Source organism: Eptatretus burgeri, chromosome 5 (assembly GCF_056783735.1).
Source record: "Eptatretus burgeri isolate ZD-2024b chromosome 5, Ebu_testis_v1, whole genome shotgun sequence".
NCBI classification, from domain to species: Eukaryota; Metazoa; Chordata; class Myxini; order Myxiniformes; family Myxinidae; genus Eptatretus; species Eptatretus burgeri.
Window position 1 is genome coordinate 7,635,652 of NC_140965.1, and position 22,676 is coordinate 7,658,327.

At 45.5% G+C, this 22,676-nt stretch overlaps 1 protein-coding gene across 7 annotated transcripts in view; it reads right to left on the reverse strand.

Annotated features, from left to right (window-relative positions):
• The window catches only part of LOC147025796 (protein kinase C-binding protein NELL2-like), a 370,788-nt gene that overhangs the window by 287,716 nt on the left and 60,396 nt on the right, over window positions 1-22,676 (reverse strand). The window lies entirely within an intron of this gene.

Below are 22,676 nucleotides of genomic sequence, written 5' to 3' on the forward strand. Positions count from 1 at the left end.
AGGAACATGGAATCTGTTACACACTCTGTAGGCAGAGTACATGATGATTGGCTATGGTATAAGGAGAGGAATGAAAGGTGCACATGAGCATATGCGCACACGCACACGCACACGCACACACACTTTCTTCACGAGTCTTTTCCTTACTAAACAGTAACAGCCATTCCTTAAGCAATGTATCAACATTTAAAGGATGTTTAAAATGATAATTCTACAACACCCTCTACTTAACTTATCTTCAGCACAAACCTCAAAATACATGTTTACATAAAGTAAGAACTTTACTAACAGGGTATGAGCCAGGAAGGGTGGTCGGTACCATCCAGGGGGAGTGATGCGATGTATGATTTTTAACAAGGCATATGTCCCAAGATATTGAAAATACATGATAACAATCTATAACTCTCGGCCTTCTCTATGTTAGCAAACTTTATCCTACCTGACCCTAACGTATGGAAAACCGCAGTTTTTTGGGACCTAAAACCACAATGGTCAATTTTTTAAATCAGCTTCAGTTGCCCACAAGCACCCTAAAATATGAACTTAAAAAAAAAGTCTTTCATTACTTAAATTAAATCGAATATCTTCTGCATATAAATATTGGGTGTTATTTCAATATCAAGGGCCAACGTCAACAGTTTGTGACAGAACACTAAACGAGGACGCAATTTCCAAAATGCGGACGCGCATGCGCAGTATGTGGTGCATACACACACCCGTTTCTATACATTTTCAACACCATTAATATAATAAATTGCTGTCTTCGTCGGCTCGTGGAGGAATCGTTGCCGGTGGTGAAAATGAAATAAATCAACTTCTTGACCAATCCATCGGATGATGACCGATAGTTACTGTAACTATGTCCGGAAAACAAATCGCATTACTTTTGAATTGTTGATGTCGGAGCAAATTCCAACCGAAGACACCACGCCCAAACATTCCGAAGCGAAAGCAGAGAACTGTTGCAATGGATCACCAGGAACTGAAAACTTACATTGCCGGCGAGCGTGTTGGGCCACAGGTTCTCATAACATCTGCAGCAGAAATCCTCCAACATGACAATGCGATGGAAGTTAGTCGAAGAAAGAACCTCCTCTGGGTTCTAGCACGATTATAATTATTGGACACACTGATGCAGAAGATACCGAGTTGGACAGGATTCAATATCATCACCAGAGACAATAACACCGTGTTACAAGATGCTGTTGGGGACATGGCCACAATAAACGCTCCAGCAACAGAATTAACCAATATATCAGAAATTATGAAGCAGTCAGAAAATGTGAGGGAATTTCGAAATCTAGAAGACATCGTTGTCATCCGAGGTCAAGCTTTGTATGCCAAAGCAGCTGAAATTGTCTGGAAGCACACCGAAAAATACAACAGAATCATCCTCCGACTGGGAACCTTCCGCACCATCTGCAACGTGTCGTCTCCCCATGTTGTGAGACGGAGGTCAACTGGGACGGGCCTGGGGAGTCAAAGATTCATTGGATCATGGGATGTGGTGCTGTCATTACCGATGCAGGAGGATGAAAGTCCGAGTCTTTAAGTTCTTGGTGCTTCCAATTTTGTGCTACGGATGCGAGACGGACTCTGAACAGGGATCTAAGATGGAGACTTAACTCCTTTGGTACCAGGTCTCTTCGGAGAATTATTGACTATCGCTGGTCAGACTTTGTGTCCAACGAGCAGTTGCTGAAGGAGACTCAGATGAGATCTGTTACCTGCATAGTCCGTGAGTCAGTTGCGGCTGTATGGACATGTGGCTCGTTTTCCTGACGCTGATCCTGCTCACCAGATTCTCTCAGCGAGGGAGTCTCGTGAGTGGAGGCCGCCAACGGGCTGACCATGTGCCCCGTGGTAGCAGCAGGTTCATCGGCATGGAGGATGGCCAGACAGAGGACCCTGGAGTACCGGCAGAAAGTGGACACAGCGACGCGCTGCTCTGGCGCATACTCCCATACTTGACCTGACCTGCAATGTTTTGGCAATTCTTTGAACTGGTTTCCAGGATGCAGGACTCAGTGACATATATTTGTGAAGCTCATCTCATTGAAGAAGTCTCAGTCACCATAGCACTTGATGGGAAGATGTATAACTGAGCTAATCGGATAGATAAGCTTCTCTATGAAGCATTTATGAGACGAGCATGGATCAACATTCATGCAATGGCTCGAGAGGCAAAGCCAATCTCGAGTAGTCACAACCTTTCTGGAAGAAGTTAAAGACAGCGTTGTGAGCATCTCACAGAACATACAGCAAATGCTGTGGAAACTCAATATGAACAGCGACTACCCCTCTGGAGTGACTTCCTTTATCATCTTCCTTCTGCTAATGGAGATTTGTCATCGTTTTGGATGTCTTAAGTGGACAAAGTTGAGCATGTTCTGCTGGCAATGCTGTGCTGCTCATAAGGGGGAATGGATGCTGCACCTTTCTGCAATCCACTCCATGATACTGTGGTGATTTGCTTACGACAGAATTAACGATGCTAAATACTAACCAGTGAACAATGCGAAGATGACCAATCTTCCCACAGAACGTCCAAATGTACATCAATCCTTCGTGGATGGATATTTCCCGGTTCAACTGTCTAGTAATAATCCATTTAGTCGTGTCCCTGTTGACCAAAGAAATAGAAGTTACAGTGAACCAAGACACGACACCAGGTGGCACAACAAGATTGAGTCCGAATTCAGGAGAGGTGAAGTGCTGCAACATCACAGCTGAACATGGAAGTGCCTTCCTGGGACAAATGAGGGACATGGTTCAGAATAACGAGTCAGACATTTTGCATGCTGATCTTCAGAAAACAAAAGTTCAGAAAGATGAACTACTGATGATGCAGCTCCTTCATCTGGTCCTTGATGTAGTTCAGGATGCTGGTTCTGGTTCAGTTGGTTTGTTGGACCCACCGAGGAAGAACTGTATTCTTTACAACGTCAACAAGTTCCAGAAAGAATGCCTCTTCACAATGTTAAAAAAAATAAAAATAAACCAATGTCACCCGCAGGGTGACCCGTATCTTGCCAAAAGGTGACCACGTGTGACTTCTTTAAGGTCACACTGAGGTGAACAGAGCTGCTATCCACCAGGAGCGACTCCTTGAGGAACATCTGCCTACGAGAGATTCCGATGAGAATCGTTCTACAGAGTAACCATGAAAAATATGCTTTTGCCTCATAACGTCAGCAAATGATGTCATAATGTCTCAAGCTTGACATATCTAGAAAGCACTCGTTGAGGTGTTCAATTTGAGGTACTACGCGATATGGTTCCTAAAACTTGAAAATTTGACCTTGGGGTCAAATATGTTTGACCTCAGGCGCTAACCATGAAGGTCAAGGCCAATCGCCACCAAAAATTAATCAGCTGAGCGCCAGACCAGGAACTATATTCCCATTAAGTTTGAAGACGATCCGATCAAAATTACTCAAAAAATAAGGGTTTCGTCGACTCCCCTGATTTGCGACAAAGTGACCTTGACCTTTGACCTTGACCTTCAAAATTTTGTGCACTGAAAGGGACCTCTATAGGCCTCTGATATGCGAAGTTACAAAAATTTCCAATGATAACTGTGCTCTGCAGAATTTTTTATACGTGATTACAGACAAACAAATAAACACACAAACAAAAAAAAACAAAACATACAAGTTGACTAACTTATCTTGCAAAAACTTCGTTTTGGTAAGATAAAAATAAAGGAGAATTAAGATGAGGGATTCAGAAGAGAACATCAGGGTGGTGAGACAATCTTTCACTCAAAGTCCAAGGAGATCCTCTCGCCGACACTCACAAGAGCTTGGTCTTTCACTCGCTATCGTCTTTCGGATCCTGAGGCAGGACATGAAACTTCATCCACACAAAGTGCAGATCAAGCATTCTCAGAACCACTGACAACACAGAGATGCTCGGTGACAGGGTAATCTCCTTCAAGACAAACACATCTGGTCCCTCCATTGCCCAGACATTAACCCACTGGACTTCTTTCTATGGGGCTCCCTGAAGGACGATGTTTACAAAGACAACCCTCGTAACATCCAGCAACACAAGAGAGCTATTGAGGAGTGTGTAAGATCAATCTCACCTCCGACATGCAAGTAGGTGACACAGAACTTCGCCGTCAGAGTGAATGCTTGCCGAGCACGTCATGGAGGTCGCATTGAATACGTCATCCACGCCGCTCCATCATCGTAAAGTCATGCCGTTCCGGAATTGCACATCAAAGTGGCAAAAAAAATATCTCCATAAACAGCTTGGTAATAAATGTCCATAAAATAAAGGTGGACAGGGAAAATAATATCGATACGAAGGCATAAGTCACATTTGCTCTACAGCGAGGATACGGCGGCCGTACGCCCTCTGAATTGACAGAAATGTGCGGTGGCCGCAGAGTTTCTGCGGTGGACTCAGGGTGGCCCTACGCCGTTTGGCTATATTTTACAGGCCGTAGGGTTGCTGTGGAATTATAATGCGGAGTTATAACTTTTTTCATTTCTACATTCACCGTAGCAATTCGACAAGCCGAAAAAAAAATGGTAAAAAAAATAAATAACAATTAACCCATTCGTTACCGTCCGTCTGGCCGCACGTTCGCCTTAGGGCCCCCCTGCGGTCGCCTTGCGGGCACCTTGCGTCTGCCTTGAAAATTCTATGGCCGCCGCAGGAACACCCTAAGGTCACCGTGCGACATCAAATCAAAGACCGTACGGCAACCCCACGTTTTCGGTCTCCACAATTTATAAATACGCCGTGCGGCTCCCCGAAAAATAAAAACATATGTGACTGCTACATTGTGTGACCATGGAAATACTGGGGCCGCCGTATAATTGCTAATGGCCGTATATTTTGGAGACCCCAGGGCCGCCGTGGCAGATGTGACCTCGGCCTAACTGATCAGACGAACATCAATAGGAAACATAGAAATTATTGATTGGTACAAGAGTTAAAAGTGACAGTGTAAAGTGTAAAGTGAAGACATTTTGAAGTGTAAAGTCCGGAGCATTGTCTGTCAATGGTGATTTCCTTATTTTCTCTTTTTTTAAGGAACTGCAATGCTTTGGAGCTTCTGCCTCCACTTTATAGTCAATAAAATAAAGACTTCTCCATCCTTATGAGTGAAATAGCTGTTAATGACTCTCCGGTCTAACTCCCTCGCTCTCCAGGCCTCTGCCCCCCCCCCCCAGCTCCCCCATGATGCACAGGTTCTTCCAGTAAACCCCACCTGGTTAAATTACCAAAACCCAAGCTTAACGCACACATTAATTATTTTGTTTCTCTTCTGTCATGCTATTGAAACCCTCTTACTTGCAGGTGACTGTGTTTCCTTCCCTCTGATCTCTTCCTGTTAGTTCATTGTCTTGTTTGGTTTGCTCATAGCCGGCCCCGCTGAAAGTGCGTTACCTATTTAACCACCGTCACCTCGCCCTTCGCTGAGCCTCAATCTTGATAAACCGGGCATTATCTGTTTAATAGGATCCTTCCTCTCACAAGATGTAGCCGACTTCTTAGTGTCTCTCCCTGACTGCCATTTCACTTGGCAGGCCTCAAACACAGTCACTGCGGCAGAGTTGCACGTAACATCAGGAACTCAATTTCTCACGATCCGTGTCCTACTCTTTCACCTCCAAAACCCCAGGAGTACCTTTGGCTCAAACTTCCCCTCCTCTGCCGCCTCTTGTTTGCCTGTGCATTGTCCCATCCTCCCAACAGTGATAACTCCACTTATATCTCTCTCGCTCTATCAGCCAGAATGGACCAAACTTTCCAACTTTGAAGCACTCATCCCAACTGCCTCGTCCTCATATGTGGTGATTGCAATTGTCACCCTGTGAACCGGCTGCGAGTTAGTCCCTCTCTCACAAGCCATGGCACTGCAGCAAAGGACTTCAGTAACTCTATCGGCCTGACTCGATCTGTGAACTTTCTGACCCGGATTTCTGTCAATGGCAAATCCCCCCCCCCCCCTTCTGGACTTGGAAATAACCAACTTTCCTGCTGAGGTCTCCTGTTCTTCCTCTGATCCAATTGGTTTGTCTGATCACATCCTTCTGAGAGTAGAAATCTCTCTGGCGTTTTTCAGAGAGCTGCTTCAGTGCTGGCAAGTCTGTCACTTCACCAAGGCTGACTGATGGACTCAAAGCTGCCATGTTACTTCAGGAGTGGTTTCCTCTCACTCTATCAGCTATATTATCTATATTAACTCAGCCTGGGAATTCTTCTTGCTATGTCTTTTGCACAAATTTGTCCAATCAAGTCGTTAGTTATCGTACCCATGCGCCTGGCCATGATGCGCACTAAGTCCTACGTTAAAGCAGTTGAATGAAACAAGTTGCATTCTCTTCCTGGAAAGAAAATGTGAACGAAAGCAACCACAGGTTACACCACAAAGCTCACAAGTGTGTGCTGCTCTCAAGAGAGCCAGAAAACATCATGTGGTCGACCTCAAGAATGAACTTTCAAACTTTCCTACTTGCTCAAAAAATCTGCTGGGGCCTTTTCAACATGTCTCTGACGATCTCACATCAATCAACACATACGAGGAAGTCAGTCTCTGGAGTATGCTCCCCCAAATCACTTCCCTCACCTCAATGCCACCACAGCCGACTCTGCTCATAAGAAGGCCGAATGCGTCATTCTGCATTTGCTTTCAAATATTACATAAAAAGGTGTAAAAATAGATCCCCTCAACTACAGACATATCAGCTTACTTCCAATCATCAGCAAGGTCATGGAACTCATCATCACAGTTGACATAAAATCATTCCTTTTCTCCAATGACTTCATCTCAGATCATCAATTCACGTTCAGACCAGGTCAATCCATCTTGGACATGCTGCTTTCCACTCACCCAACAATGGATGGAGGCCCTCGATATCAAACATCAGATCAGGGCGTCTATGGACATACCTCGTTCTTTCAAAACAGTCTGGCATCCCACCTTGCTCTCCAAACCCTCTGCATATGACATCGGAGGCCAACTCCACACATGGATCACCGACGTCTTCCACTCTCATAGCCATGTGGCTCTCAACAGAATCCTTTCATCTATTCTCCCCTGCAAGGCTGGAATGCCTAAAGCCAGTGTTCTGGGTCCAATCATATTCCTAATCTTCATCAGTCACCTCTCCAACTCTGGAAAATACTCTTTATCTATTTGCTGATGACTCCACCCTCTGCCATGACATCCCTCATCCTTCAGACAGGCAGGCTGCCGCCTCTTCCCTCTCTTCATACCTTGAAAAAAAAAAATCACAAGACGGAGAAGCACTTGTAATATGTCTTTCAATCCTGACAAATCTCACTCTCACTCTCCAAAAGAACAATTTGGCAAACCCTCCTTTTTACTTTCTCAACAATCCTCTGAAGTCTTGAGGAAGTTCAGTCATGCAAACTCCTGCGTCTCACTATCAGCCATGATCTTTCTTGGGAAAACCACATTTCAAAGTTAGCCTCCAGAGCCAGCCACCGACTGGACATCTTCCGTCGTACAAATTCCTTCCTTGGCACACCTGAACTCTTATTCACCTACAAGACCTTCATCCGCAACTTGATGGAGTACGACTATCCTCTCTGTGCTGGTGCCCCTGCCTCACAACTTGCTCAGCTTGACGCTGTGCAAACCAAGGCCTTCAAGATTATTGGAATGCCCCGTGACAAAGCTGAGTCTATGGGCCTATCACTTTGCCATTGCAGACATTGCAGATCCAGTGCATAACCTTTTCAACATCATCTCTTGGAGTCAAAGATTTTATGTCTTCCTGTGAAACTTCAAGCGGAAAGCTATTCTTTGACATTTTATCCATTAAACTTTTGCAGGTTTCTTTCGAGCCTCGTCAAAAAAACAAAATAAAAGCTACATATATATGCAGCTGCAATAATTGTAAAACAAGTCAATGTTCGGGTACAGAAGGAGGATATAAACCATCTTTCGTAAATTGCAACCTCAGCGACAAAGGGCCGAGTTTTGAAAGGAAATGAATGTGCAGTGGTTCCTGAAAATATCTGCAATTTCGCCCTCTAAGAATTGACTGTGTTCCACGATGCTTAGCACATTTGCGGGATTTTTCAACAGCTGAGCGCGCACTCAAAGCGTGTGCATATAATTCAGTATTTCTGGCCCAATTAGTGGTGCCTGCGAGTTGTGTAGATCACAGCCTCTGCATATGCTGCTTGGCATGTGTTACGGCTAATGGACCATCGATGCACACATCGCTCCCATCGATGGGCAAAGGCGACGGCGTGTGTCGGGCTCTGACAGCAGCGAACGGCAGGGAGCAGCAAGCTGTGACGTTTTGCTCGCTGCAGCACCTGCTTCTGCTCTAAAGATACCTTGCGCACTGCATGTCGCAGCTTCACCCGGCGACTTGCGAGTTGCTTACCCTGTTTAAACTTAACGTTGCTTGTTTTGAAGTCGATGCGTTTATTTATTTATTTTTATTTACCTGAACTGTGGACCCCACTGCACGCAGTTAATGACTGTGCTGGTGACACACACTGCATTATTGGTGGCTTCGGTGGTATGGTGCCCAGAAATCAGTGGCTTTACAATGCAGATACGCATTCGACTGTTTTAAGCGAAATTACTTGTGAGCCGGTGATACCCAGCAATCGGGGAAAACATTTTTTGTCCTTGCTTCTTTACATGTTAAAATAAATCATCCTGACATGGCATCTGAGAATGCTTTACGGTGCCATTTTCGTTGTGCATGCGGATGTGGTGTATGCCAGGTCAGGTCAGGTCAGTTATGGGAGCATGCGCCGGAGCAGAACAGCGGTGTATGTGATGGTTTTATAAAGAGCTGTAATAGCTTTACTTATGTTTATGCAATCTCCGAATGCATTGCAAGCTGGAAGTCCAGTGCAAGCTAAAATATACTCCAGGTCCATCAATAATATGAATAGCATAGCTTTTGATATGCTCGTGCCACCACTCGAATGGCAAACCTGCCTTCCTCGCATCTGCCACCTCTACCTAAGTCATGCTTATGCTGCAATGCCTCTCCAGTCCCCTCTACTTTTGATGGGACAATGGCTTTTGTTTAACTTGTGCGTATGAATGTTATGCGGATATACATACAGTGCGAGTGAAGGGCTTCAGCTCGAGTTCTCCCTGTAGCTATGGCTACCGAATCTTGTGTGGATGCATGTTCGGCCGAGGCCTATATTCATGAATGTGTGTCTGATGATCAAAAGCTTGGATTCATCCTGTGTGGATGATGGGCCTTGACCTAAATAATGCTTGTGTGCATGATGAGCCGAGATCTCGATACTTGCTATATACATGTGCATTGTGCATGGTTGGTGTTGGCCGGATTCTTCTTGTGCATACAGGATGTTCCAAAGCCCGGATTCATCCTATGCGCCTGATGGACCGAGACCGAGATAATTCCTGTGCTCCTGTTGGACCACTGTGCCCAGACACAACCCTTCCTCGTACTCTCCTATTGTGGGACTGAACAATGATATAAGGAGCTGTTCCGTTCACAGAGAATTAAAGCACTTACTCAAAGAGTGGTTTCATGTTTGAGAAGTTTCCAAAAATTCCTGAAATGTCATGGATATATGAGCACAGTATATTAACGTAACATTCACAAACTGTAATGAGAGTTAAACTGGTTCATGTTAATAAACTGGTATTTTTGGTACCCAGAGATAAATTGAAAAGCACATTCTTTCATGGAAGTAGGGGTGGTAGGTCTTTTAAGGACCATCTATTTATTACATACATAAATACAGAAAAGGGGAAGACTGACTGAACCCCCATACATCATCCCTCCTCCCCCAAACCAACACACTCTTCGTATATCTTTTGGCCAACCCAGCCTCCATTCCGTTTCTCCCCAGAGCAATTATTTACATGACAAGCATGAGTTATCATGCTGACGGAAGAACAAAATTATCGTCGCAAATGCATCAGGTACTGTATTAAAACGACGTCACGTTGATAACGTTCATCCTGGTACACCATTTCAGGACATGGTTGGTGTTGGCTTAATGGTTAGGGAGGTGGGCTTGTGATCCTATGAACCTGAGTTCAAATCCAATTTGGCAGTTGAATTAATACCAGGTGGGGTTGACTCTGCCTTTCATCCTTCCGAGGTCAGCAAAATGAGTGCCAGCTTGCTGATATCCTGTGTCAGACAGGTGACCCGTCCAGGATTGTGTTCAATAGCCAAGGAGACTGCTTTGGCAGCACCGACGCTCTGTAGAGTCGGGTCCCAATCGATGGATTTTCGGACCATCGCAGTTTATTTTGTTTTCTTTATTTAATACTGGCAGAATCACGTGGTAAAAATACCTTGATGGAAAAACAATTTTATTGGGTAAACTTCCAATGCATTACATGAAGATACTTTTAGGCTTCGGAATGAAGTCCAGGCTGTCCATAAAATCTTGTTCCGATTTTAAAATTACATTACAACCAAACCAAAAGAGATGTAATGATGCGGGTTTTTGCATTTGGTCACATAATTCATAAAGCTTCTTGTGTTCTTCAGAACACCTCAACATGTGCACCTTTTGTAGCACGTAACACATCCAAGCAATAATGCACTTCAATTTAAAGGGTAATTCCAAAGGGTTCGATCGTATAATTTTAAAGGGTTCGATAGTATAATACTAATGGGATCTATAGTATAATTGTAAAGGGTTCTATCGTATAATTCCAAAGGGTTCTATAGTATAATTCTAAAGGGTTCTATCGTATAATTCTAAAGGGTTCTATAGTATAATTCTAAAGGGTTCTATAGTATAATTCTAAAGGGTTCTAGAGTATAATTCTAAAGGGTTCGATAGTATAATTCCAAAGGGTTCTATAATATAATTCTGAAGGGTTCGATAGAATAATTCGATGGGGTTCTAAAGGGTAATTCCAAAGGGTTTCGTTCGTTTCAGGCTTTTCCCATTTCATGTTGAAAATGCCAATCTGAACCGCTTTCTTTGGACGTGGGTGCAATTTTTTTGTCTGATTTTTTAAAAAGTGATAATTTCCCTGTAGATTTGGATTTATTTGAAGTAACTTTGACTTCATTTTTTTTTCTTCTTTCGAGCAGTGTTTCCATGTTTAAGGGTGGGACAGACAGACAGACGGCAGTAGCCTAATATATGTGTGTGTATAGTGTGTGTGTGTGTGTAGTAGTGTGTGTAGTAGTGTGTGTAGTGTGTGTGTGTGTAGTAGTGTGTGTAGTAGTGTGTGTAGTGTGTGTGTGTGTGTGTGTGTGTGTGTGTGTGTGTGTGTGTCTGTGTTTGTGTGTGTGTGTGTGTGTGTGTGTGTGTGTGTGTGTGTGTGTGTGTGTGTGTGTGTGTGTGTGTGTGTGTGTGTGTGTGTGTGTAGTGTGTGTAGTGTGTGTAGTGTGTGTAGTGTGTGTAGTAGTGTGTATAGTGTGTGTATAGTGTGTGTGTGTATAGTGTGTGTGTATAGTGTGTGTGTGTATATAGCGTGTGTGTGTATAGTGTGTATATAGTGTGTGTGTGTATAGTGTGTGTGTGTGTGTGTATAGTGTGTGTGTGTGTGTGTGTGTATAGTGTGTGTAGTAGTGTGTGTGTGTGTGTGTGTGTGTATAGTGTGTGTAGTAGTGTGTGTGTGTGTGTATAGTGTGTGTAGTAGTAGTGTGTGTGTGTGTGTGTGTGTGTGTGTGTGAGTGTGTCACTGTGTGTGTGTGTATAGTGTGTGTAGTAGTGTGTGTGTGTGTAGTAGTGTGTGTGTGTGTGTGTATAGTGTGCGTGTGTATAGTGTGTGTGTATGTATGTATATGTATATATACATACAGTGGGGAGAACAAGTATTTGATACACTGCCGATTTTGCAGGTTTTCCCACTTACAAAGCACGTAGAGATCTGTAATTTTTATCATAGGTACACTTCAACTGTGAAAGACGGAATCTAAAACAAAAATCCTGAAAATCACATTGTATGATTTTTAAATAATAAATTTGCATTTTATTGCATGAAATAAATATTTGATCACCAACCAACCAGGAAGAATTCTGGCTCTCACAGACCTGTTCGTTTTATCTCTAAGAAGTCCTCCCATTCTCCACTCATTACCTGTATTAACTGCACCTGTTTGAACTCGTTATCTGCATAAAAGACAGCTGTCCACACTCAATCAATCAGACTCCAACCTCTCCACAATGGGCAAGACCAGAGAGCTGTCTGAGGACATCAGGGACAAAATTGTAGACTTGCACAAGGCTGGGATGGGCTACAGGACAATAGGCAAGCAGCTTGGTGAGAAGGCAACAACTGTTGGCACAATTATTCGAAAATGGAAGAAGTTCAAGACAACAGTCAATCTCCCTCGGTCTGGGGCTCCATGCAAGATCTCACCTCGTGGAGCCTCAATGATCATGAGAAAGGTGAGGGATCAGCCCAGAACTACACGGCAGGACCTGGTCAATGACCTGAAGAGAGCTTGGACCACCGTATCAAAGAAAACCAAAAGTAACACATTATACCGTCATGGATTAAAATCCTGCAGCGTACGCAAGGTCCCTCTGCTCAAGCCAGCGCATGTCCAGGCCCGTCTGAAGTTTGCCAATGACCATCTGGATGATCCAGAGGAGGAATGGGAGAAGGTCATGTGGTCTGATGAGACCAAAATAGAGCTTTTTGGTTTACACTCCACTCGCTGTGTTTGGAGGAAGAAGAAGAAGGATGAGTACAACCCCAAGAACACCATCCCAACCATGAAGCATGGAGGTGGAAACATCATTCTTTGGGGATGCTTTTCTGCAAAGGGGACAGGACGACTGCACCATATTGAGGGGAGGATGGATGGGGCCATGCATCGCGAGATCTTGGCCAACAACCTCCTTCCCTCAACAAGAGCATTGAAGATGGGGTGTGGCTGGGTCTTCCAGCATGACAACGACCCAAAACTCACAGCCAGGGCAACTAAGGAGTGGCTCCATAAGAAGCATCTCAAGGTCCTGGAGTGGCCTAGCCAGTCTCCAGACCTGAACCCAATAGAAAATCTTTGGAGGGAGCTGAAAGTCTGTGTTGCCCAGCGACAGCCCAGAAACCTGAAGGATCTGGAGAAGATCTGTATGGAGGAGTGGGCCAAAATCCCTGCTGCAGTCTGTGCAAACCTGGTTGAGAACTACAGGAAACATCTGATCTCTGTAATTGCTCCTTTTTGTATGATCATCCATTATACTATCCATCACTTCAGCAAAGATAAATACAAAAATAAAATTGAAACGTTTCATTTTTTGAAGGTTCTTCAACCGTTTCGTGGAGTGCTTCGTGAAGTCACTTAATACTCGTTCTTCAAGCTTCAATAGCAATACTGCAGTTTGATACCGGAGGTAGGAAGGCAAAAGAAATATGATCAAATTGAGTGAAAAAAAGGTTTTCAGTTGTTATGAAGTGATGAATCGCCACACCACGAGAGGCACGCATGCTCGCTCTAAGCTGTCTTGCCTGGGTTTGAATCCAGACCCAGCTATAAACTGTCATCCTGGTGTTTCAAAGGCAGGGTGATCCATCAGTGTGTGTGCCACAAAACTGGACGTCACATCTGGCAGAATCCACCTTCCCTTCCCCTCCCTTCATACCACCTTCCCTTCCCTGACCCCTCCTCGATCCCCAACCCTTCCTCGCTCCTCCCTCCTTCCTCGCTTCTCCCTCCTTCCTCGCTCTCCACCCCTCCCCTATACCGCCCTCTTTTTCTGCCCCCCCCCAACTTCCTTAGACTGTGGTTATCAACGCACATATCTGGACCATGGTTATCAATGCACGTATCCAGATGGAGGTTATCAACGCAGGTATCCGGACGGCGGTTATCTTTGCACATATCAAAATAATGGTTATCTCTGGATGGGCCCTTCCCTCACACTGCCTTACCTTTCTCCCCTCCTTCTTCACTCCGCAACCCCTCCTCGCTCCCCCTCCTTCCTCACTCCCCCCCCCCTCCTTCCTCAGTCCCCCCCCCCTCCTCAGTCTCCCTTCTCTCCCACCCCTCCCTCCTCTCCGCCTCCCTTCCTTCTTACACCCACCCCCTTTAATATCCCCATCAGCAAAGTGATGGGTTGTATTTGTTAGTATACCTGTATATAGATTTTTATACATTGCCCCAAGGCTTACAGAGGATCTTGATTAAATCGCAAGCAGTACAAAGCCAAAATAATGTACTTTTAGATTAACTACAAGGACGTGAGTAGACAATGGACAAATCAACAATATATAAAAGGATTGCAACCTGGAATCTCAAATATGAGAGTGAAGTGCTCAGATGGACCACCAAAAAAGCCAAATGGTTTCGATGACTATTTGAGTGAATTGGACATCTTGCTGGTGGTCGTATGGCAGCTTATCTGCCGGGGAAGCTATCATTTCTTGAAGTGCAACTATGTCGCTGATGCAGTGCCCTTCTACCAGTACACACACTGGAACTGGTACTCATTTCGCCGACCTCAGAAGGATGAAGGGCTGAGTCAACCCCTTGGTGTATTAATTCAGCGGCCGACGGGGCTTGAACTCAAGACCCTAGGATCCCAAGCCGCCACCCTAACCACTGAGCCAACACCAGGCTGACATCTTGCTGATGGCAACGAGCAGGAAATACAAAGGTATAAAAACACAGAAAAAAAAAAGCAACAGAGTTCCCATGAAGGTTTTTTTTTTTTAAACAAGGATTTACAAAGAATTAAGGCACAGGAGGAGGCCATTCGGCCATCATGCCTGTGCCACACCAATACCAGATTTAATCAATCCGTCGATTCCCCTTCCCTTCGTGTGCAGCCTTTTTGGCTGCTACACTGGTACTCATTTCGCCGACCTCGGAAGGATGACAGGCCGAGTCAACTCCCTGGTGTGAATTAAGCAGTCAAGAGGGCTTGAACTCAGGACCGTAGGATCCCAAGCCACCACCCGAACCACTAAGCCAACACCAGGTTAAAGGTTGTAGCATTTCGAAAAGTAAATTTTCTTCCATGAGTCTTGACTATGTATACCAATATATATATATATATATATATATATATATATATATATATATATATATATATATATATATATATATATATAATGATAATAATAATAATTAGAATAATAATAATAATAATAATAATAATAATAGAAAAAAATCGGATTCTCACACATTTAAGCAAGAGAAAAAGTACAAATAAGTGTGAATCTACAAGGTGTATGGAGATGCCGAATGCTACAATTATTGTCACAGAATAATGGACAATCACACCAAGAAAATTAAGGAAAATATGAGACCGTTTTGATGGTGCATGTTCCATCAACACAATCAGGATCACTTCTCGTGATAAGTGTGTGTGTGTGTGTGTGTGTGTGTGTGTGTGTGTGTGTGTGTGTGTGTGTGTGTGTGTGTGTGTGTGTGTGTGTGTGTGTGTGTGTGTGTGTGTGTGTGTGTTTGTAGATGTGGACATGCGTTTGTGTATAGTGGTAGATGTGGAAGTGTGAAGGACACAGAAGATCCCACTGCTACCCACAGTATTAGAAAGCCCACATCGACTTTAGAAGTCCTTTTCTGACAAAGTCAATGGACCCCTTGGGGAGAGAATCGATCCACAGATGCATTTGCAGCTCCCTGGCCTTCATCTCTGTTGAGAGATTCTCTTTTTTTCGAAAGAAAAAAAACAAACATTGTTCAATGGCAAAGTTTTTCAAACTAATACACAAGCACCTTGGCCCGAAGGCCAAAGCTGATTGCCATACAAAAATGCATACATCCAAGCACACAAGACGAGAAGGCTTGATCACACTGTAAATGTTTGGAGCCTCCTCTGCTCAGGGGAGCCTCTTTTTTATATTTCGAAAAGAGCAAAAATATCAAACATTAAAACTTAGCTAAAGACGTATACTTTGGCTCTCAGGTTAAAGTTCACAGTCAAACAACCCTCGTCAAGCTAACAGATATGTAGGTTGGCCCGAAGGCCAAAGCTTCTGGTCATACAAAAGAACATAAATAATCGCCCACAGTTCCAGAATGCATGATCATATCATAACTTTGTCAGATGTGAACATATCAGATCATACCATAACTTTTCATGAAAGAAAGGTTAAAAAAAAAAAAAAGAATTAAATTAAATCAAATGAGAAAACAAAGCTGCATTCGTGCACATCAGCTCCACGGCCAAGGTACACTTTCCAACAAAGCTTGTCAAACGAGTGTATGAATGGACTTTTTTGGATACAGAATCAAGGCTCGTGGAAGAGCTAGAACACAGAATGGATTCGGATGCAACATAACAAAAGGAACAGCATTAAGACGAGGGGGAAAATAACAACAGCAGGGCAGAGGGGAAAAAATAGACTAAGATGGAAAAACAAGTGATGCAGGTAATGATGAGGGGGAGGAGAGAACACAAGAGGTGAACAAGATGGATATAGAAGCCACATAAATAATTTTTGATAAGGGTGGTTGTGGTTCAACATGTGTTGAAAAGATCATGGTTTTGGATTGGGGAAGATCTGAGATGGTGGTGTACAGCTGCCTTGAAGACTTGGAGGAAATACTGAGATTGAAGAGAATGTGAAAGTTGGTTCCACAGGCGGGACAAAAGAGAAACAAATGAGTGGAGGTGAGCAGCGATCCTAGATTTAGGTAGTTTCACCAGAAGCGGGTTGATAGACAAAATTGATGTTGATGGACATTGGACAAAGCATGGAGAGAGCAGAGGTTGCAAGACCAGAAAGGAGATTTTATTTTTTATGGAAATCGCCACAAACAAGGCAGAAAGCCACCAGTTAGGGAGCGAAGGGAAGGTTAGATAAAGTTAAGGATCAAGGTAAACGAAATAAAAGAAAGAAAAGTCATAAAAAAACATCCAAGACACAGGAAGTAGCAGAAGTCATGTGAAATGCAATGTAACTTCAAAGATGTAAGAAGTAGGCATCGACATTCCTCTTTAAGCTGGGTAGATCATAGGATAATGGGAAGCACGTTGCAAGTCGTGATTTTCAAAGCGAGACAGCACGAGGGATAAAACTACCTTTCGTTCTGCACTTTGGATCAACTATAGCACAATGCGAGAAGACAGAGACCACCGACCTGTTGGTGCTGGCAAAGTCTCAGCCCATAGACCAAGGCCCATAGACTCAGCTTATTCGCATGAGATTCCAAGGACCTTGAAGGCCTTGGTTTCCCCTGCGTCAAGATGAGCAAGCCGTGAGGCATGGGTGCCATCCCGAGGGGAGACAGTACTCCATCAAGCTAAGCTGCAGATGAAAGCCTTGTCGGTGGATAGGAATTCAGGTGTGCCAAGGAAGAACTTTGCATGAGAGAAGATGTCAAAATTTGAAATGTGGTTTACCCAAGAAAGATCATGGCTGAGAGAGATCCAAGAGTTTGAGTGACTGAACTTCTACGAGATGGTTGTTTGTTGATATAGCAGATGGAAGGGTTTGTGGACGATCTTTTCAGAGAGAGAAGGAGGGGAGAGAGTGAGAGAGGGGAGAGAGAGAGGGAGGGGAGAGAGAGGGAGGGGAGAGAGAGAGGGAGGGGAGAGGGAGGGGGAGAGGGAGAGGGGAGGGGGAGAGTGAGGGGGAGAGAGAGAGGGAGAGGGGGAGAGGGAGAGAGGGAGAAGAGAGGGGGAGAGAGGGGGGAGAGAGAAGGGGAGAGAGGGGGGAGAGAGGGGGGAGAGAGGGGGGAGAGAGGGGGAGAGAGGGGGGAGAGAGGGGGAGGGGGTGAGAGAGGGGGAGAGAGGGGGAGAGAGGGGGAGAGAGGAGGGGAGGGGGAGAGGGGGAGAGGGGGAGAGGGGGTGAGAGGGGGTGGGAGGGGGTGAGGGGGGTGAGAGGGGGAGAGAGGGGGAGAGAGGGGGAGAGAGGGGGAGAGAGGGGAGAGAGAGAGGAGAGAGAGAGGAGAGAGAGGGGAGAGATAGTGGAGAGAGAGGGAGAGAGAGGGGAGAGAGGGGGAGAGAAGGGGAGAGAGGAGGAGTGAGGGGAGAGAGGGGGAGAGAGGGGGAGAGAGGGGGAGAGAGGGGGGGAGAGGGGGAGAGAGGGGGAGAGAGGGGGGAGAGAGGGGGAGAGAGGGGGAGAGAGGGGAGAGAGTGGGGGAGAGTGGGGGGAGAGTGGGGGAGAGTGGGGGGAGAGTGGGGGAGAGTGGGGGGAGAGTGGGGGAGAGTGGGGGAGAGTGGGGGGAGAGAGAGGGGTGAGAGAGGGGTGAGAGAGGGGTGAGAGAGGGGTGAGAGAGGGGTGAGAGAGAGGGGAGAGAGAGGGGAGAGAGGAGGGGAGAGAGAGAGAGAGAGAGGGGGGGGGGAGAGACAGACAGATACGGACAGACAGAAAGACAGACAGACAGACAGACATTCAGTGTTTAGCCAGTTTGTAATGTCAGTGCCACCTTTTCCAGACCATCAAGACAGGCTGCAATGACACCCAACAACAGAACCTTCACTTTCAATTTCCTTGATATCTTTCTGTCTGTAATTACTCACTCCATACTCCTCTGGGTCTCTGCCTCTGACTTACCATCCCTGGTCACTGTTCCTCCCAGATACTCAAACGTATTTATGTGTCTGATCTCCTTCCCCTCTAACCTGATATTCATTCATTTTCTCTGCTGCCCGACCACATCACATCACCTCAGTCTTCTCCAGACTCACCTTCAGCCGATGTTTCTCAAATGTCTCCTTCCACTCCCCAAATACATCCGGCATCTCCCACCGACTCTCCACCACAACCGCCAGATCGTCCGCACAGAGCATCCTCCCCATACTACCCCTCAAGGCGCACCTTCCTGCTTACTCGATCAATCACCATGATAAACATGAGTGGGCTGATAGCGCTTCCCTGTCTCAAACCGATGTTCACACTGAACTCCTCAGACCAACCAAAAATTCTCTCCTTCATTGTACATCCCTTCCACCAACGTAACTTCTGCTTCCAGCCTTCCCATATATCTCAGCGTCGCCTCTCTCTCAGGACAGTGTCATAAGACTTCTCCATGTCCACAAATCCCAATACCATTTCACCTTGCACCTCCAACCTCTTCTCCACCAGCTGTCTCAGCATGAACATCTCATCCATCATCCCCCTACCTTTTCTAAAACCCTGCTGCTCTTCTCCGATCTCCATCCCAACCCTCTTCCTTCACCCCACATCCAGAATCCTCTCCAGCACCTTCATGACACAACTTAGAAGTCTAATGCCCTGTACTTCGCCGGGTCTTGAACACTGCCATTGATTTTCCGTATCGGCACAATTAACCCTGTCCTTCACCCCTCCTGAACTGAACCCTCAATAATACATACATTCAGACAGCCTCTTTGTCCACCTGACTCCAACCTCTCCCACTGCAATTATCATCTCTGTACACACTTCATCAATGCTTGGCACTCTTTCCTTCTTCATCCTCCACAATGCTAACTGCTCCTCCTCCTCTGTGATCTCCATCATCTGTGATCCATCAATCCGTGATTTGCCCTCCACATAGCACAGTCGCTCCATCTTGCCGCTGCTTCCTCCCCGGTTCAACAGCTTCCCAAAATATACTTCCCAAACCTTCAATACTGCCCCCATCTCTGTCACTAGCCTCCCGTCCCCGTCCTTAATCTCCGCCACCCCCCCCCCCCCCAAATCATGTCCTTCCTATCCTCATCCCTGTCACGAGCCAGTTTATAAACCATCCTCCTCCCACCATCCTCTTCCAACTTGTATACAACCTCCTCCTCCTCCTCCTCCTCCTCCTCCTCCATATCATTCCTTGCCTTATCCACAGCTGTTCTTGCTGCCTTCTTCTTCGGCCCATATAGGTGCATCAACCCTGCATCTGGTTGGCTCCTTCAACCCTTGACCTTCTCGGTTCTCTTCCAAACCTCCTCCTTTTCACGAACTGCGTTCACTACCTCCTCCGTCCACCCCATCTGGTTTCTTTCCCTGGACAATGCACCCATTCCTGATATCCTCCCACACAAAACTTCAGCAATTCCCCTAAACGCCTCTCCGTACTTCTTCCACTCCTCCAAACCTTCTGCTTCTTCAAGTTGGTCATACCTGGCCCTCATCCTCTCCTTATACTCCATGACAGCGTTGCCCCTCCACTTCCCCGACCGAATAATCTTCCAGCCACTGCTCTTAACCTCCTTCCTCCTCTCAATACATACCACAAACACCACAAGCGGGTGCTGAGTGGTAACATGCTCACCCGCCACTGCCTTACAATCCATAACTATCCATAACTGTAGCTTCCTGCCCACCGCCAAATCCAATTCCGTTCTATGCTGTCCACTCCGACAGGTAACCTTGTGGCTTTCCCGCATTTGAAAGAATGAACCAGCTATGGCTAGCCCATTCCTCACCACCAGCTCCACCAGCTCTTGACCCTCTCTATTCCTCATTCCCCGACCAGATTTCCCAACAGTCTTGGCACATAAAATTTCCACTTAGCTGTTTTGAGAATCCAGTGTACACTTGCTCTGTTGATTCCAGTCTCGCTCGAGCACATCGCCTTTCAGATTTTTGTGGTGATGTGTAGTGATCCATCATACGAGCACAGTCCCCAAACTAACCATGTCTCTTGTGTGGGAAGGCATTGCAGAGCTCATGGCAGGCCTTGTTGTAGTGGCTTGGCTGAAAAAGGCTCAGCATGGTTTCATAAGAGGGTTTTTACAGCTCAATCACTCCATAAAAAGCTCTGCACGGGTCTGCACGGCTGTATGACCTTGCATTCTGACTGTGGGCTCGGGTTTATGTGCTTGTTTAACCATGTGCTTTGTACTTCAGGTAGAGGTGCATGCGTGCATTAGTTTGACAAGCTTTGGTTGACTGTGTACTTCGGTCATGGAGCCAAGCTGCACATCCCACCTTTGTTACGATGTTCGACTTTTTTTTCTTCTTGAAAAAGGTGGTGTCATAAAGCCAATGAGCCAGAAACGTGTCCATGGATTGATTCCCTTCCCAAGAGGTTGGCTGCATTGCTCAAAAAAATAAAAAAGACAAAAAAAGGTTGACTGACCGATACTGTGGGTAGTAGTGTAGCAGCTAAGACACTGTTGTTTGCAGTGGACAGTTTTGTTATTCACAGACTCAAATTACTTCTGCCTGAAGGTAGTTTCAGTGCTGCAAAATCAGCTCCACAGCAAGGATTGCACTGGATGATTTGTCTTTGCCTTCCCAGGGGAGAATCAGGGCAGGAACTTGTAATTGGTTCAAGGTGCCTGTAATGACTTGCTGACTTCACAAAAGACGTCTTTACCATCCGCACCATCATGTTGGACATGCATATGATGTGCAACTTCGATGATGGCTTGGAACTCCAAATCCAGGAGTAACATGACTTCCTGTCCACATGACAAATCTGCAGAAATGATCTCAGCATCAAATAAACCCTGCCCCTTCCCCAAATGCTTTGGTTGGGATTGTGACATGTTCTCTTGCAGCTTATTGTTAACAGTCCATTGCTGTTCAAAGGAAAAGCAGGTTTCAGGATGTGCTGGAATGAATTATGATCCTCATGCTTTGTTTACGGCCAAAATTAATCCGATATTATTATTGTGGGACCAGGGCTGGCAGGCTAGCCAACATGTATGCGGACTCACCTCTGAGCTCTCAATCCTGGGTTTGAACCTCCACCCAGGTATAAACTGTCATCTTGGTATTTCACTTGCAGGGCAATATATCAATCTGTTCACCCTCCATCTGGATATCCCCTATGCCAGCACGACTTGGGGGATGCTTAAGATCCCACATAGTGTTCTTTGTGAAGAGTAGACAAGTTATCTTCGACACCCTGAACAAATTACAAACCCTAACCATGATACTTGCTCAGGAACTGTCAGCAGTACCAACACTTTATAAAAGGTACAGTACTGTTTTTTTGCATACAGAGTCAAGGTTCATGGAAGAGCAAGAACACTGAATGGATCAGGACACAACAGAACAAAAGGAACAGTAGAGTATGAGAGGGGGGGGTTGGGGGAGGGGTGAGAAACACCAACAGCAGTGTTGAAGGACAATATAGAGGGAGACTTGGACAAACACTGGGTGTGGGGAGGAATGAGGGGTGGGGAAGGATGCATGGGGTGGACAAGATGGATGCAAAAGTAAACCCTCAGGAAGGGAAAGATGGAATTTGGAAGGAGGTGGGCTTGAGGGGGTTTAACGGAGGTAGAAAAGATCATGGTTTCGGATGAGGAACAATCTGAGATGGTGGTGAACAACTGTCTTGAGGACTTGGAGGGAAGAATGAGGTTGAAGAGAATGTGAAAATTGCTTCTGCAGGTGAGAAAAAGAGGAACAAACGAGTGGAGGAATGAGTGGACATTGAGTAGGATGGTGATTGTGGGTTCGGCTGTGTGGAAAGTTTTTTTGAGGAAATCCTTTACGAACCGGCTGGCCAGGCCTGATGCTCAACTTAGAGAGCTGATTTCGCTCGAACTTTGTGATTTGTTCAGGGTGTCAACGATAATTTGCCTACTCTTTGATGAAATACATTGTGGATTATTCAACGTCCAACAACTTATGCGAGCAGATTGGGTACCCAGCTTAATGTCCATCCAAAATGGCACACGTCGTTATGAAACTCCCTTCCGGCAAGGTTCGGGAATTGAACCCAGACGAGCCTGCTCAAAAGTAAATGAGTTACCACTGTGTCACCCTGTCCGACAACGAAGGGCTTTTATTCGAGGAAAAAATATTACACGTGGGATCTTCAGTTGACATTTTAGGAGAATCAAATGGTTTGCAAAATATATTTTGT